This window comes from Symsagittifera roscoffensis, chromosome 3 (assembly GCF_963678635.1).
Source record: "Symsagittifera roscoffensis chromosome 3, txSymRosc1.1, whole genome shotgun sequence".
Lineage (NCBI taxonomy): Eukaryota > Metazoa > Xenacoelomorpha > Acoela > Convolutidae > Symsagittifera > Symsagittifera roscoffensis.
Window position 1 is genome coordinate 51,782,315 of NC_087064.1, and position 19,689 is coordinate 51,802,003.

Sequence of the window (19,689 nt, forward strand, 5' to 3'; positions counted from 1 at the left end):
TAATGAAGAATTATCTATAAATAGTATAATAAGTAACGAAAACAGAAATACGGATTATTTCACAAAAACCCCATATTTCAAACCTACATTCAACATAAGTAACTACACAGAGAGTCAACAGAAATTTTTAACAATGTTTAATTTCCAACATTCACAAATAACACAAGACGAATTTGAAAAACTAGCAAAACAGCTAATTAAATATTCATCAGTCTATGCAACATCCAAATTTGATGTTGGCAAAATCAGCTCATCACTACATCTCCCATTAAAACCAGACGCAGTTTTCAAAAAACAAAGAGCAAGTAAAGTACCAATTCACTTACACGATAAAGTGAACAGATTACTCGACATTTTAGAACAATACAACATTATATCACCAGTAAACAAAGAGGAACAACCAAAAGGCAACACATTTATCAACCCTGTTATCATTCTAGCCAAAGGAGAATCATTAAAAATTGTTCTCGATGCTAGATACCTCAACTCACTAATAGATGAATCAAAGTGTAATTGGCCCATTGAACCAATACAAGTTATTTTAACAAAAATAAACGGAAAATACTTTACCACCGCCGATATGAATAGTTCATATAATCAAATGCCATTAGATGAACAATCACGACGCTTAACACAATTTGTTATTGGAAACCAACAATACGAATTCAACCGCTTATTCTATGGAATATCCATAGGACCAGCAGCATTTTCAGCTTTTATGAGCAAAATTTTTCGACCACTAATACTCAAGAAAAATGCAATCACCTATTTAGACGATGTTTTTATGCAATCACAGACAAAAGAGGAAATGTTCAATGTTTTAGAACAATATCACCAAATACTTCAGAACGAAAATCTGAAGACCGCCCCCGATAAATCACACTTCTTTTTGACAAAAGTTAAATTCTTAGGACATAATATAGAAAGAAAAACAATCACTCCATTGAAATCACGTATAGACGCTATTCAAAAACTCCAACCACCAACAAATAAAAAGAAAATTCAAGAATTCCTTGGAATGTTAAACTTTTAAGCAAATATGTTTATAAAATGCAATTATATCTACGACCATTCTATAACATACTTAGACAACAAAATAATTTTGAATGGAATACAGAACATCAAGCACGATTTGAAGAAATTAAAAAACTTCTAACTGAACAAATTTCAAACACAATTCCAGATTCAAATCAACCATTTTATGCAATGTGCGATGCTTCGAACTTTGGCATCGGCGCAGCATTATTACAATCACATAATAGTACAAATAAAATGAACCTCATATCAGCAAATTCTCGATTATTCACTCAAGCAGAGCTACGACTCTCAACTCTAATGAGAGAATGTACAGCCATAATATATACACTAACAGAATATGAATTTCTGATACTTGGATCAAAACATCCCACAGTTCTATTCACAGACCATAAACCAATCATCTTTCTTTTTACACAAAAGTCTAATCCAAACCACCGAGTTTATAGATTTCAACTCATTTTAATGAAATTCCCAAACTTACATATAGTTTGGACCGCAGGAAAAAATCTTGCATTACCAGACACCTTAAGTCGAAATACGCCACCTGAATTACTTACACGTAAAACCACAGTCGAAATACCCAAAAACATAAAATTCTACCTTGCAGAAAATGAAACATCACCCCGATTGGAATGCAAATATGCAGTAAAAACTGACGTTGAACAGTCACAAATAAATAATTTACAACATTTCCCACTTTATTTAGATTGTCAAAATAATCACTATGAAGTTGATCTACTTGGAACATCAACTTTTAAACCAATCCCATATTCACAATGGATAAAAAATAACACCCAACAAAAAAGAATAAAACAACACCCGCCTAAAAAAGACCATTTTCCACTAATTGAAAAAGAAAATTTAACTGATAAAATAAACTTATCAGGACCACAAACAAACGATTCAAAATACACAATAAATCAAGTTTTTGACCTCCATGACCCACTTGATACAATACCCTTATCTAAATTAGAAATTGAAAACATTTTTCTCCCCCCAACAGAAACAATTACAATTTCAACACTGAAACAATATCAAAACCTTGACCCAGTAATTCGACAACTGAAATCATGGCACAAATATAAAACTTAACCTATCAAAGCAGATTCAACTATTCTAGGAAACAAAACACTCCTCCGATATTTTCGAAAATTCAATAATACAACAATTAACGAAAACACAGACCTTCTAGAATACAAACTAAATGAATCTACAGTTCCCTGTCTCCCTTTAAGTATGATTCTTATAGCTTTTAATATTTCACATACACAAAATATTAAAGGACACTCTGGATCAGAAAAAACATATTCAAATTTTGTACAAAACTCTTATTTCCCAAATGCACCAATTTGGATAAAAGTACTATGCAATGACTGTATAGTAAGTCAACTAAATAAACCTTACCCAAATCAAAAACAAATAGCACAAAAACAAGATTTTAAAGGACAAAGTTTGTACTTTAATCATCGTATCTCATTTGATACCAAAGGACCAATTTCACCCTCATCCGAAGGAAACTCCTACATTATGGTAATTGTTGACGCATTTACACATTATGTAGCACTTAACCCAGTACCACATTGTAACGCTTATTACGCTTACACAACACTCTATGAACACTGGATAGCAAAATTCGGACTACCAGAAATTTTAGTTACAGACAACGGTACAGAATTCATAAATAATGAAATCATCACACTATGTCATTTATATAACATTAAACACAAACCACGTACATCTCACGCACCTTGGACAAACGGCTTAGTCGAAGGTATGAACCGTTCATTACAAGAATATCTCAGATGTATCATCAATGGAAATGATACAAGATATACCGAATGGTCAGCAGATGTAAAACTATTTCCCTTAGCATATAATTCACAAATCACGACAACTTTAGGAATGTCACCATATGAAATGGTTTTTAACCAAAAGCCACGCAAACCAATAATGTTTACAGCAAACTCTCATAAAAACGCACAAGGTTATTGTCAACCAAATAAAGACTCAATTTGTTATAACCTACCATTACATACACACGATGAAGATCATTTTCATCACCCACAAATTCTTAAATTAGCCTCCGGTACACACACCGAATGGATTTTAAACAGAGATAAAAAACACAATGAAATTTACCAAAAGGTAACAAAAAAGTTGTTACAAAGGCAAAATATTAATGAACAAATAAATTCACGCTTTACACCAGCCTCCGATTTAAAAATTGGAACATTTGTTTTAATACCCAATTTTAATACTCAAAAAGGAATTTCAAAAAAGTTACAACCCCTTCGTAAAGGACCATACCAAATAATTGCAAAACCCACTGATGTCACATATAAAATCACCGACTCAGATAAAAAAGAAATCGTTCAACACCGAAATAACCTATTACCTTATTATCCAAAAGAATACGCACTCCGCGAACTAACTCAATTATATTCTTTTACAGGTTTAAAAGTTATTCAAAATGACCCACATACGGACAACATAACAAAGGAACAAAATGATATTCACCTCGGAAATCAAAATACAAAATCAAACACCACAAAGAACAATACAAAAAATCTCGATCAAAATACATCTCAAAAAGAAAGAAAAAATAGAAAAATGACAGAACAAATAATACCCCAAGAACAAATCGACAAATCAGAACATAGAGAGTCTTCACGACTTAGAAATCAACCACGTAAAAATTATAAAGTATTCATCCCACAATCTAAAATATTAAAGAAAGTTGAATTTCAAAAACAACCTTAATTCTACATTTAATAATCTTTGCACCTCTGAAACATTTTACAATTTCAATTTTCAAGATAACATGCTGACAAACACGCAGCGATTCTAGTTCAAAATTAGCCAATAGGATTCATCCAATCCGTCACCTTCTATAACTTTAACACAAACCAACTAGACGAAAAATATTAAACTCCAGGCATATCTATAACTATAACTCTACGACCTCCAGGTCAAAAATAAGCAAACCACTCCAACTTGACAACTAAAATAAATATCACCATAATATCATAACCCTCCCTTATCTAATAAACCAAAGATCAACAATATTTCCCCAACTCAGACCTGAAATATCCCCCAAACAAATATGTTAAATTAGCCTAAAGTAAAAGAACGACCATTTTATTAGCCTAAAGTATAAAATCTCAAAAATACCCCAGATCATTTGACAAATGAAAATAAAGACAAAGAAGACCTCCCGATCACCATAAAAATTGCCCCCAACAATTTTTTACAAAACTCAACTTACTTGTCAAAAAACTAATAAATAATCCGACCACACTTGAAAATTGCCCCAAACAACAAAAAATATTCGATCACGAAGCCATTTCTTAAATGCTCTTCTATCAAACAGTCACTAAAATTATCACAAACCTCAAACAATTTTTTACGATACTTGAAACTTTCATAATATTTTTTTTTGATATCCTTGAATCTTTTCTAATACTCTTAATCATTTTTTGTAATATTTTTTTAATTTTCTACACTATATTCGAACTATTTCTCCAACTTTCAAAAACCCTTGATTATATCCACAGGTACGATTTATAAAACTTGTCTAAATGATACGAACTATTTTCAGTAGAACTGATATTTTTCTACTATTTGTAATTTTCATATTATTTCTATCATCCCTCATTTTGACCATATGCAAATGTATAAAGAAAGCAATCATCACATTCGCTCTAGCAACAATCCTCCTAATTCTTTTCTTAGAAGAATACTATAATAAACATTAACTTTTTCACTAAAAGAATAGACCAGAAAGCTATCAAAAATTGCTACCCAAAAGTCACAAAGTCAGTCTTCACCGACATCATCCCAAGATAACCCAACAACACCTTCAACTACCCATAATCCTCAAACATCTACACGAATTTCCTTTCAAGATAACCCATACACTTTTGAAGAACGACACGCTCGTTTATCAGAACCACTAGAACCAGTTCAACGACAAGCACCTCTAAGCGAACCAACATATAACTTATACCCAACACTACCACAAGAATTAAGTAGAATAAGAAATCCTAGTCAAAACCAAAATACAGTCGAAATAAATAGACAAATTATACATCCTCGACGAAACAGAAATTTTTAAACTCCCCGAGTTCATTTTGACATACCTCAATCCCCATCACAAAACACCCCAGAAAACCCCATTGGTACATTACCAGAAACCCCTACGCTTCTTTCACAACGTAGCACCTCAAGCCTACCATCAGATTACTTAGGTTCAACACCAACATCTGAACAAATACGTGAAAATCCCTTTAACCCCCCAAACCAGGCATCACGACTACCATATTGGACAACACATTCATTTACACAAGGTGAATTAAATTTAGTCAATGATCCAATAGATATTTCTACGGATACAACAACATCCTCATCACTACCAGAAACATTATCACTACCATCAACACCATCAATAAGCCAGATTTCACCACCACCTTTTAACTTAAATTTTCCAAATAATCTCGACGCCAGATATCGAGAACAATCATCAACAAATATCCCTTTAAGACTAGATTGGAATACATTTACAGCCCCTCCACCATTATTTGGACAACATCTAGAAAGTAATCGCCTTCACAACTGGGCACTTAATAGATTACAATACCGACAAGACATTCACGACGATATCCGTGATCACAATATCCAAATACTCCAACAAAACAGTTTACAATTAAAGTTTGAAATCACAGTTAAATTAAACAACATTACTCAACATCCCTACCCATTAAACCCACCAAACATAACAGCCCAATCACTGCCACCACCATTTATAACCACTGAAGTAATATATAAATACGACAGATATACCAAAAAGACAATTGGTTACATCACATTTTATAACCCATACTCAGGATTATCATACACATGTATATTCTAAAATTATTAATTTTTCTCCAACTCCTTTTTCTAGTAATCTCAAATCAAAACATAAACCCTTCTCCCCGCACAGGACCCCAAGTTTTATTAGTAACACATTACGATTGTGAAGAAAACGAACAAAAAACACTACACAAGTATGCAATAAATCAAGTATCACAGTGCGAAACAGAACCCCAAGCCATAGAAACTACAAATGTAATAGCAACACTTTATTCAAAAGCCCGAGCAACTACAGTTATAGGATATAAATTCACAGCAACATTTTCTGAAAAGAAAGTACATTGTTCACAAGTCTCAAACGGAAATAAAAACCGACTTGACCATGAATCATTCTACCAGAGTAATATAGAACGACTTTTACATCTCAATCCCGAAGATTGTAAAAACGAGTTACTCCGACTAAACATCACAAAAAATAAAAACACAGATAGAAATTTAGTATATTTCCAAGTTTTTTCAGATTCTGTACATCAAGCAGAACTTGAAAGATATCAAGGACATATAAAATTAGATGAAAAATACCCATACAACGGCGCACACGGACGATTAACCTATGACATGCACGATAAACACTGGATACCACACATTGGTATAAATGACCCATCAAACTGCAAAGCAGACACAAAAAATAAAGGATACCAAGAAATAATGTTTTTCGATTGGAAAATACAACTCGAAAAAATACAACTCACACGAGATTTATCAGACAACACAATGATTTATCAAGGAATTAGATTACCTTGTAAAAACGACCAAGGTTATTGCGACCCTACAACCAGAACACAAGCAACAATTGTTTGGTTCCCCGAAGACACATGTACAACATTTCAAGTAGCAAAAATACACGCTCGTATGATAAAATTTCACGAAAAATATTTTATACAATCAATACCATATGAACAAGTAAATCCATTACGAAAAATAAGTTCTAATTTTCGAAACATTCATAATATAGAAAATAAATTAACACGTTTTCAAATATATCAAGAAACAGAACTTGCATGTAAATACAGAAACCCACTTCACAAAACACAATACTCTGAAATATTAGTTGAATACGAAAATGGATTCGACATGACCACTGGAAAAATAAAAGTCGACCCATACGCCACAAGTCATCCCCTAAACGAAGGAACATCATATATACCAGTTAATTTTCAAAAGAATACAGGTCAACCTGGTGGACATTTAAAGCCCCAAGACGATCAAAGCACACGTTTACAAGAACTATCACTAATGAATAGTACATATTTTGGTAATATCCACTATGATACTCACTTAGATATGAAACTAGACTACACGATTAGCCGAATTTTTCAAGAAATGTCACTCTCCGAATTAGAAACATTACACCAACTATGCGAATTAGAAAGAACACAAATATTACAATCACTTGCACTAGCAGTATTAAAAATACCCTACGCAGGATATTTACTATCAGGAAATAGATCAAATTTTTTAGACTATGAAGGAAACATCTTATGGTTTTATACTTGTACTAAAAAGTATCACCACTATACGTTTTTGAAGATAAACGATGCTATAAAAGAATCCCTATCTTTTATAAGAATAAAGTACATTTCGTTGACACACTTTCACGAAGAACCTATTTCTGGGATACCGCAGTTCCATGTGGATCAGAAAATAGCCACAACGTAGTACAACTAAACCCTGATGAAGATAAATATTACCTTCTCACCCCATATCCCACATTAATGCAATCACTCAAAAAATTTTCACCAGAAAGCATTCGCGCTATCGCTCGAAACCCAAATATAGACTTACAATCAATAGGAATATACTCAAAATCAGATATTCAACATCACATTAGAACACAACAATTCCAAGAATTATTAACACAAATGGACACAATACAAAGACAATCAATTGACCAAAACTTACGCAAACTTGCCGAAACCGCAGGATTTGCAGACTTCTATACGCAAGACTATAGCGGATATTTTAAAGACATTAAAGATTATATATATCTAAACGGTGAAAAATACCGTCCCCAAGATATATCACCTATCAATATTTTTAGCTTTGTTACACTCAAGAATGAAATTCTTGATTTTCTAGGATGGCCCTACTACATCTTAGAAAAACTGACTATTTTATACGCAATGTTTAACTTTATTGGATTTCTTTTTTCACTCTTAAAAGGAATCTATAACACATGTGCTATACACACACAAGTCAATAGACAAGCAAGTGTAGCACGCATACTATTTGCAGGATTTTTTGGAATATTTTCTACATCTATAAACAAAATTCTTTTAGACGCACAAATAAAAGAATATAACACAAAAATAGCAACAAGACAGAACACATACGACGAAGAACATAACAATGCAGACACAACACCAACAGCACCACAGTTACCACCCCTACCACATAACCATCCATTATCCCTAGTCCCACGTAATTTTCGAAATTTAGCCATAACACATAATAATTTTAGACCAACCATATCACAAAGTCCCATCCAACATATAATGCCACACCACTCACAAGATGAAAATACTTATGAACAAATTATAGAACAACCCCATACCACCGCTTTTCAGTCTCAAAATAATAGATTTTTTAGCCCACGATGAGCCGACAACTTGGATCCCTACACCGATCAAATTCCCACCCAACCAACCTCACCACTCCAATCCTAATAATACCACTTTTTGCTTTTCCGCCACTCGATTTCCCATCCAGTAATGTAACATCCGGCATGAATTCCGATACTAATTCACACATCTCAGTTTTATACTCCATCTCACAAGTCAATAACCCGAATATTGAAACCCCCGATGAATTTGCCGACTCTGAACCATCTCCATCAAATAATTTTCACACCAATTCCTTAAATTTTTCCCAACCCCCTTTTCAACCCATACTACCAAATAACCCTGACCCAACCAATTCTACACCCTCTTATGCTTCCCAAGTCACTCCAACCTACTCCTCACTTCACTCAGACCAATCATCTCATTCTCCAGACAACCCCCGAATCTCCCCAGAACTAGATAATTTCATTACCCTACAACAACAACCCTATCACCTTGACACCCCAACCATAAACCAAATCTCATCCACAATAGATTCGTCCAACCCTCCTACCCCTACACCCTCTTCAATTTATACTGAATCATTAGCACCATCATCCACAACTACTGAATCTTTACTCAGCACTAATAGAGCTTACCGCACTTTTAAAAGGAAGTTCCCCAACCATCCTTTCCCAGCGAAACCAGCAACAGCCTGTGAATATATCAACCATCCACAACACACTAACACAAAAGAATTTTTAGCTATCACCTTACCCGCATTTCCACAATACACCTTAAACACACCTCATGACACTAACGAGACACGTAACTTTGCAGACGAATACGTTTTAATGCCTACCCTTCCTTGGACCTCATATTATCATTTTACAAATCCCCTTTGCTTACCTTTATCTAACACTCATATCGATATGGAACGAAATAAGGACATGCTATATCGACTCACTACAACACTAACACCTAGACAATTTACTTACATTGGATATAAAAAATCACTAAAAACACACACTGCACCCCGAGCTAATGAATATACACTAGAATATTACGATCATAACATCATCAGAACTAACCAAGATCAATTCTTAGACGACGATCGCTTCGCTAACCCACAAATCACCGAGAAATTTTTCATTAAAACACCATATGTATTTACACTAAATATCTTCGATCGCAAGTTTGACCACATTATTTCAGAAGCACTAACAGACACGCAAGCCTACGAAAGTTTTAAAGAACGCTTCCAAATTTTTTCACTAACCTTTCATTTCCTTGCACCACATGAAAGAGATTTGCACTGCTCACACGATATTATGTTGCGCACTAAACAAACACACACATATACTTATTATCGTTTCATCCAAAATCACTTTGACCTACACACTCCCTCCAGACAACCACACCATCGTTTTCAATTCATCAATTCCAAATACACCTCACCATTCTTTCTTAACTTCACATATTGCATTAAAGATACTAACCTTCATGGTATTCTTCGAAATTATGATCCCATAACCCAAATGTATATCTTTTGTCCCATCACCAAGACCTTCAACGCAGAAGAATCCCGACCCTTCCTCATCCCACACCAGTTTGTACAACCTATAGAAATCCCCATTTTAGAATTCATCCATAACACTAAATTCAACCACAAATTATATAATCTAATCCAAAACACACCTTATGAATTTGCAGTTGGCACTGAAGAACTAACCACCATTAAGGCACTTCAATTGCTTTGGCCACTGCTTCAAACTAAAAATATCATCCGCATCTTAGCCAAATTACTAACAACTTCAGATCTCATCCACGACATCTTCCCCCACGGTTTCTTCCCCGACGACTAACAGGTAAGTATGAATTATACATATTACTAACTAATTTAAATATTAGAAACTCACCATTCTTTATCCATGTTTTCTTTAGAATTTTAGCCTTCATCCTAGATCATCTGAAAAATTCACAAAAGAAAAATAAAAAATAGCAAACTTCTTCAAAACTGTTTAAAACCTTATTAAATTTTTGCACCAACAATTAAATAAATATAATACCAATGCAGTAAATTAATTTATAAATTTTTCCCCTTAAGCAGTAAATCTAAAAATGATGAAAATTTGTAACTTAATTTTCCCCAACAACTAGCAGTAAAGATAAAATTCTATGTAGTAAATTAATAAGAAGCAAATACAGTACTAACCTTTTGCTATTTTCATTCACTCGCACAAGAATTCTATCCAAACTCGCACAGCTCGCCCACGAAGAATTGTTTAAAATAATGAATTTCAGTTTCAAGCTTTCACACTCGATAACTCTAACACAAGATAACACGTTTCAAACTTTCCTTTAACCCGGTTGGAAAGGAATTATATACTAAACAAAACTAACCAATGCAGCTTACTAAACACCACAACACATAGCATAACAGCATGACTAAGAAAAGGAAACCAACGGTACCCAAACCGGATTAACCCAGTTTAAAACTGGATAATTTATTCTTTTGAAGACTATTATAAAGTCTAAGAAAGAAATAATAAAACACAAAAAAGTCGAAAGACAAACCCATACCACAAACAATTTGATTTTTGAAAAAAGGACACAACCAACAAAACATAAGAAAAACCACAACAAACCCAACATAAAACGTTGTCACATAACAGGACCTCTCACAAAAACCGCATGCAATCATACTCCCACTCCTGGCCTAACCCACCAGGAAGGACGTCCTGAGCATGCTCTATAGCCGGCCTAACCCACCGCGCTACATCCACGCTTTGTGACCATACTCCTATTTTTAATAAGAGCTACTCAAGGGTGAGTAACTCTTCAAAATAACTGAACTAAAACAAAAAGCTTTTGTGAAAACAACTAACTAAAATCATAATTAAAAAATATTAAACTAATAAAAGTTTTATAAAATGTAAATTACATTATGCAATACATAGATCAGAATACAACACCAAGGACGAACATCCAAAGACAAAACGACCCTACTACACTCGAGAAAGAATGGCCAACTACAATCAATATGCCGCCCACAATCCAACTCAAAGGATTTAGAGTACGACTTGACTTCGCAGAAAAGGACTTCATTGAACTAGACCAATGACCACCTCGATGTTCAAGTATACGTACAGATCCGAGTAACCAGGCATCCCCTCCACGCACAATCTCCACGCCATTCCCAGACAAGGTCAAACACAAAGAAGTTCTCACCAATGAAACAGAAAAACCTGACATAGCCAACCATTCTGAAATCAGATTTGAGTTTGTTGCGAAAACCCAGTCGTTGTCTTGAGAAGACACAACGATTGAATCTGGGACTTCTCTAATAAGAAAACCCAGAAGAAATAAGATGTTCGCCAAATACCAACGTCCATCATCCATCTTTTGAATTGCAGAAAGACTATTCTAAAAAACTCTGTAAAACCCGGATGGGTGGAACCTGATCTAAACTACATTTTATGATTGGATAAATTAGATATTTTACCAATGTAAAGTATTTAATATTAACCAATCATGATCCATCTAACTAACAATCCACTTATTTGTAAGTGCTGAAATTACTTGTAATTTCAGCACCAGAGAGATTTGAATTTAACTTAGAAATTAGTTGAACTCTCCCGAGTACTTCAGCAGCCGCAATAAACCAGTATACCCTAGATCTATTGAGCCTAGCAGAGACTAGTTAAACAACCTGAGACTAGACAGTATAAGAGTAAGATTAGGATCGGTATTAGACTAAGAAGTTGCACGAACCTATCCGGCCGAAAATAAGATAGCGTGACGAGCAGACGGTGTACCCTATCCGAAATTACTCTATGAGTTATACCCATCGGTCCTAACTCACTGATTAATTAACGGCTCGCACGTTAATAGCGCGAAGTTTATTGCCTTTTTCTTTATCTTATATTTGCCAATTGGCATTTCTCAAACTCTAATAGCTAAGCAAAAAAAGATAACAGTTAAAAAATTACACTAAAGTTTTTCACCTGATATCAATAGTTTTGAGATGATAAAAAAATCTTTTCTTAACTGACCAGTTACATAGTCGAAGTATGACTGTAGAAAAAAATCACTGTGACGGCAATTGTTTCGTCATTCTCTTTGAAACACACGACATCAAATCCAGCTAAGTGGTTCCAAAAACTGCCTGCTAGACCTAAGAAAACGTTAAATCTAAATTTAGCTTGTGATGGGCAGACAATCAAAGAAAAACACACTGAGAAAACAGAGAAACTGAGAAAATTTCTTTTCGTTTTTTTTTGAATTTTCATATCAAGAATATATTTTAGACAAAACAAGGGGTTCTCGGAACAGCAAAGTGTTGCGCTCATTCAAGCACTCGGGTTGCTTTTTAATTCGCCTTAAGATCTTCCACCGTTTTATTCAGTTGAGAAGATCAGTCAAATTATGAGTTATTAAGTGGTTTTCTGTTTCTGAAGGATTTCTTTTACTGAGAACTTAAACGAGCTGATTTTGCAAGGTATGGTTTACCGCCAATTTTGACATCAAATTTTATGAATTGTTAGAAAAAATTGCTCGCAGTACAAGTAGCGTAAATTTTTGCACAGGAAATTTGTGATTTTCCAAAAAACTGAAAAAATTTTGAAATAGTTTAGTCGCAAGCTTTCGATGAGGATGGCGTTCTTAGTTTTATGAACACAAATAGTTAGCTGCTAAAATTTGCGTCTTTATAATCTTTGCAAACTGTACTGAGAAATTAATTTTTTGTATTATTAGACGACTAGATATAGATTACATCAATCAATGCAATAGGTTGGGATTTAAACTTTACAACCATGATTATTTTCCAGTGCGTGGAACAGAATCGATTGTAAAAATAAACGATTTTTTTATTCCTTCAAAACTTTTAAATCGACTCCAGAACTGTTTTTGGATTTGAACTGGCGCACCTTCGGATTTTCATAATAAAATTGCAATAGTAAAGAAAAACAAGCAGACAGCAAAAACAAATTATCACACTTCGTTTTTTTAATCAAAGCAATTCGGTTTTGATGAAGTCATTCTAGCCTGAACTGGTTTCGCTTTTTAATGAACTATCTTATGTGTTCATCGGAAATTCATGGAAGTTATAACAGGGCAAAAATATTTTTCGTTCTAATTATAAAAAATTAGAAATACAGTTTTTCATTTGTAAAATTTCAATGTTGCTCCTCTTAACACTTCCCTTTTAAAATTTTTTGATTTTGGTGCTTCTTTCCTGTCATTAAAAGCGACATCTTGATTAGCCTTTTTCGTTTTGCGAAATTTCGAAGGACATTTTTTAATGCATTTTGAGTACCTATAACTGAATGCTTTTCCTGATTCCCTAACGCGTTGGATATAACAATGCAGTACAGGCAGATACTTACTGTTCGAAATACTGTTTTTGGTTAGCTACCCAAGTGAAATCACTCCTGTGTTTTTAATACTGTGAGACAGTTTGATTATTTACCTTCGCAAGCTTTGGTTCTTAAATACACCTACTCAAGGACAAATATGTTTGACTACTTTGTAAAATACAAAGTAGTAAAAAACTTGCTTTGAAATCATCGAATAAAATGTTTTCATGCTTATTTTGCTTGGAAATGGATTTTGCCGACAAAGTAATTTCATCAACTTTTATTCACGGAAGTAGTTTTCCATAAACAGTTTTTTGATAATGGGCGCGCGTTTCAAGCAACGCTTTAATTTTAGCAGCCATTTTTGTTCTACAACATGTGCTCAATATATTTTAAATTCGTTGACTATCGATCACCTGGAAAAAAAAAACAGCCGAGCTTGTGTTAGAAGCTGAATGATCCGACTGCCCTGTATATATCGCAGAAGAGGTTTTTGGTCAAAAAATTATTAAATTCCAAAAACAATGCAGAGTTTTCAAGTTTTCATAAGCTTGATTGGCAAACTTTCCCACATAAGCAATACCAAGTACAAAAACGCATTTTTGGGCCAAATAATTTCGATCACATCATTTTGTGAAAATGTGTGGTCCAAATTGTTCTGCTGCATGAGCTACTCAATAGCAGAAAACTGGTGAATAGCGCGCATAATTATCCCAAAAACAGCATTTTTTAAAGATAACTTATAAGAAGTGATCACAAGTTGAAAAAATTTTATCAAATTTTGAGATCAACTCAATGAAGTTTTTCAGGTTGTTTGAAAATAGTCCGTCAATATTACTACTTAAAAGTTAACATTTGTATGAAGACAAAACCACCCGCCTAAAAGGTGCATATACAAGATAGTCCCATACAAACCAGTCTTTACAAACTGTCCAAAACATCATAAAACTCTAAAAAAAACAGTTCAATGAAATGAAAAGTCCAAAACCAGTGGAATTTTCAGGCCCTGATCTTTTGGCAAAACAGAATTGATTTGCGCTTTGAAACATCAAACTTGAACATCAAAAGTCGAAAACAAAACAAAAATCAGGTAAAAATCTAAGGTTTTTTTTGCTTAGGTGGTTGGTTCGTTAGACACAGACAACGCTAAATGGAGTCTTTGGCGGCACAATTTTTTTTTTCAATATTCCGAAAAAAATTATAGTTCTCTGGGTAAAAATAGAACCGTGTCTCTAGAGTAAAAAAAATGAGCTGAACCTTAGAGAGTTGGGTGGGGGATCAAACCAACACGTTGTATGTTTGTTTTTTGCTGGTTTCATATTAGCTCAGTTCAAAAATTCAAAAACCAAAAACCAAAAACCAGTTCAAAAACCAAAAACAATGGTTTGATTGGTTTGACCTAATTGTTTTGAATAAATTTTTATTGAGTGCAGTCATTTCAATTTTTTCGGGTCAGGCCTTTTTTGTCCTGTGCTTTTTTTTCTAACAAATATCAGGCTTTTTTGCGTTTGTTCGTTAACTAACCGAAAATTTTGAAAAAAAGGTGCTTGCTGTCACTAATACACAAACTTACTTGTCCACAGTTGTTGCGAGAAAACTCAATTTTTACTGATTTTGAGCGTTCTGGTGGGAAGCTAATATTGTGTTTTGTTCAGCTACTTCAAAATCAAAATTTACTTTGAGAAATTTTAGATTTTGCTGGTGAAAACACGTTGACTTCTTTTTTTGAGGAGCAGAGTAATTAAAGATACCATTAAACCGGATTTCATCTCGGAGAAAATGCGACTTAAACTATAGCCACCGGGATTTTTCTGTAGACCAAGGTAAGTCCGTGAAGTTGGCTGTGCCAACTTTTTTTCGCGGCAAACCCTATTTACAGCCTGTTGATTAGGAGATTTTTTTTCTTATAATTGAACAGCTGTTTCTCAATTCACATCCCACTTAGCAGTAAAACTGATCTGTCGTGGTAAAACACGAGACCTTGAAAACAAGCTTGAATCTTAAGTTTTTTTGAAGTTTTGTTTTCAATGTTGAATGGATCAGAAAATTAGCAGTAAAATTTTTTGATCTAAACAAAGTCTGCTTTTGTTTGCATGCGTGCAATTGTACTATGTGCAGCGCTCCGAAAACGAGTCACAAATAGCTCGTTGCTTAATATATGCATATCTTCAAAAGCTTCTCAGAAACTTCTAATTAGAACGTCTATTATTGAGTATAATAACTTTCATCAAAATCGATGGAATTGTTTCACAGTTGAACGCTGCAAAGTGTTAGCAAAATAAACAATTGGAGCAAACAGTCTACGATGACTGGATTGAAAAAAAAAATTGTCTGATGGTTTTAGTTTGTACGTTTTGCGGATTATTGTTCCGACTTTCGATACGAAAGTAACGGTATATTTGTGCTCGGGGTTTTTTTTTTCTTCAGACAAATTTCGACTTTTTAACTAGCAATTTTTGACGGAATTTTTTTTATATCATTCGAAAGGTATTGTTATCCTGAGCTTAAATTTGAAAATATATTTCACCTGTGGTCATTTTTCGTAAAGTTATGAGGGTTTAAAGATTGCCATTTTGGCCATTTTGACCAACTTGGGACAATTAACGCGCGATATAACTCGCGCTATTAACGCTTAAGCGGAGATTAAATCCGTCTCATAAATCGTTCCAAATTGGTTGAACGAAGCTTTAGATGGCGTGTGGGGGATGATTTTCATAAAAAATTTCAAATTTTAGAAAAAAAAATTTCATTTTATTTTATTTCATTTAAGTTTTTTATGTTATTACTGCTGCTCCATAAACCTCAAAAGGCAGTCGGAACATTCAGGGCTTCGCCCTGATACGAGCAGTCTTGTTGCATTTAATGAGTGAACGCTGTTGTTACTTAGTTAGCTCTGCTCTCTCTACTATAATCACCTAATTTCATCCGGATTATTTAAAATGATTTTTTTTGTTTAATTCGAGATGTTTTTAGTATCAAATTTCGGAAGATTTGTTGACATTTGTGTTTTGGAAGAGCTTGAAAACCAATTTTTCAATCAATTTTGATAGAAATTTTTCCCGATCCAAGATTTGCATGTCACAACACTTCCCCTCATATATATTTTTAAATGTCTCAACATACTTATGTTTTTTCAAAACAATTCTACGGTTGCAACCACTGAAATTAAAGATGAACAAACCAGTCGAATAAAACCGATGTGAATTTTCATGATGTGCTTCCCTGGTACTTAAATTTTTCCTGTCACCAGAAAATTTCAATTAAAGCTTTGTGCAAAACTTGAAAAAATGCTTTTCAGGAAGATTTACATTCATATCAGAGGCGGACGCCCCCCTCCCTGATCAAGCAAACGATTCGCCTTCGATAATATGCTATGACATTCTATTGCGGTCAACCAACTCTAATTATTTTGCAAGCGCCAATATATACTGATCTTGAAGGGAAATGCGCCCAAAAAAACGCAATTTTTGGTCAAACTTTTACGGACGGAATTTTTGACCTATTTTTAAAAAATTTTGCGAAAAAAATTTTGTTTTTCGACTTGTTTTTCCAACAAATCTTGATAGTATTCTAAGAGTTCTGGGAAAATAAATTCGGTGGACCTAAAAAAAGGTTGAAAAAGTTTTGAAATTTCGAAAACAGTCCCCCTACCCCTACCCTCAAAAAAACTCCTAGATCCGCCCCTGATTCATTTTAATTTGTAACAGACAATCAGACAATGAAGCTCAATGCTAGTTTTCTAAGCGCTCATGCGAATTTTCTAATGCTATTCTCTATCCTCTTCTCACTCCATGGAAAAAATTGTCCTAATTTGAAACTTAGAAAAAAGTAAAATAGAGAACACCAAAATTGTTTTTTATCTAATTAGGGCACTAATTGTTGTAAATATAGGCAGATCTAGGGTTTTCTGGAGGGAGGCGGATTTTCAAAACTTTTGTCGTTCTTTTTTATGTCGACCAAATTGATTTTCTGATACCTCTCATACTTGATCGAAATAGGGCCTGTACGTTGAAAGAAAAAAGAGGGTCGAATCCGCGGCAGGGGTCGAATCCGCGACAAAAGGGCGCCCCCCCCCCCCCCCCCCCACCCAATCCGCCACTGGTTCTAAGAACCTTTTGTTGTCCTATCAGATTTTTTTCTTTTAGTTCTATTTGGTTTTTTGGATGTTCAGTAATTTAGACTTTATTCAAATGCAAAACTTTATTTCCTTGCCCCTTAGGGCAAATGCAATTATTTTGAATGAAAAAGGTGAACGTTTTTAATAATTCAAGCACTCATAGAAGTTCCACTTCAAAGCGCATCCGATTTACTCCAAAAAGCCCTTCTATTATACCCTCCGGTCATCAGCATCGCCACTGCCCACTTTTCCCCCCTGACCTGGAGTGACTTTCCAGACTCTGGCGTCTTGAAATCTTTCCTTTCATCATATATTCTTAGTCCCACCTGTATTTTGAGTCATTTTCCCTGCGGGAAAGATATATGATACCAGAAAATGCGAAGTGTATTTAAAAGGCTGCAATAGACGAGCCAACCACAATACCACTGTGTTGTATATTTTACGATGACATACAGTACTGTTTACTTATCAGCGGTGTTGTATCATATTTTCATTTGCATTTTCGTTCTCTCTATTTGCTAACTGGTGCTAAAAAGCAGATTGTCATTATATACTTTTCCAAATTCTGTTCAGGTAATAATTTCTGTTGATTTTCCCGGAAAAATATCAATCCGTTCAGGCGACTAGTCAGATGTTCAAAAATAGTTAATTTTTTAAATGGGCCAAATATCAAGTTGTCAGCCTGTTGGCCTTGGTTTGTTTGCCACTCTGCTTTTTTAATTTACAAACATCCGCAAAACCCCAAAAGACAACAAAAAATGTCAGCAGCGAGCGAGATTTATTATAAAACAGGCTGCTTTACTAATTTTATTCAAAGAGCAGGTATGATTAGGTTAAAAATGTTCGCACAACTAATTTTGTTTATATAAACCAGGGCCGATTTAAGGGGGTAAGGGGGTGGCGCTTTCCACTTTTTAGGGATTCGATCCCCTCACAGCCAAAGTTTCCACCTTTTGATATTATTTTACAAGATCCATTTTCAACAGTTAAATTTCCTTAAGGCGCCTGCGGCGCCAAGTTATACTCATTTTGAAGGAAAGCGCGAGCCGAAAAATTGTGATTTTTGGGCAAAGCCTTTTAGAAAATTTTAGATCTGCTTCTGATTTAAACTATATCATAATTATTATAACATCATAAGACCAAAAACGTATAAAACTCGAAAACTTTAAAATAAACGTCAGAAAAATGAAAAAGGCAAAATAACTTCATGGCGGTGACAACTCAAACAATTTTGGTCGTTTTAGTCTTTGGTTTCATTTTGCAAGTGCAAATTTTTGAACAATGAAATAGCATACCTTTTTTCTAGTTTTTCCCTGCATTTTTGTTTGAAATTAAAGACAATTAGGAAGCTCTTTGTTAAAGTTGAACTACAAAAAAATTTAAACGAGCTGGAAACATGTGCGTCAATAGAAGACGCTGCTATGATTTGTTCCATTTTCGACTACCAATAGAAAAACCCCTCCCCCTATTATAGTCCTGCCTGTCAAACAGGCTCAAATCTTGAGCCCGGGCCAATTTGTCGGGCTGGATCAATAATAGTACCTTCCTAATTCCGCATTGAATACTGAATATCTTTTCCACATTTCACCTCCCATGGATTCCGTCAAAAACGTCACGAGTTCAATAAATGGAACTAGAACCAGACACAGAGGGATTTTGCTAAAACAAAAACAACAATTTGTATCATTTTACGATACAAACAACAGAACAAATTTTTAAAAAA

At 34.3% G+C, this 19,689-nt stretch overlaps 1 protein-coding gene across 2 annotated transcripts in view; it reads left to right on the top strand.

Moving 5' to 3' along the window:
* The window catches only part of LOC134842378 (plexin-2-like), a 45,158-nt gene that overhangs the window by 15,270 nt on the left and 10,199 nt on the right, over positions 1–19,689 (top strand). Inside the window, exon 1 of one of the 2 annotated variants that reach the window (XM_063858686.1) lies at positions 18,427–18,539. The exons of the other annotated variant lie outside the window; for it this stretch is intronic. The gene's annotated coding sequence lies outside the window, so the exon portion shown is untranslated. Of the gene's footprint in view, positions 1–18,426; positions 18,540–19,689 lie in introns of those variants that run through there. 2 annotated transcript variants of the gene reach the window in all.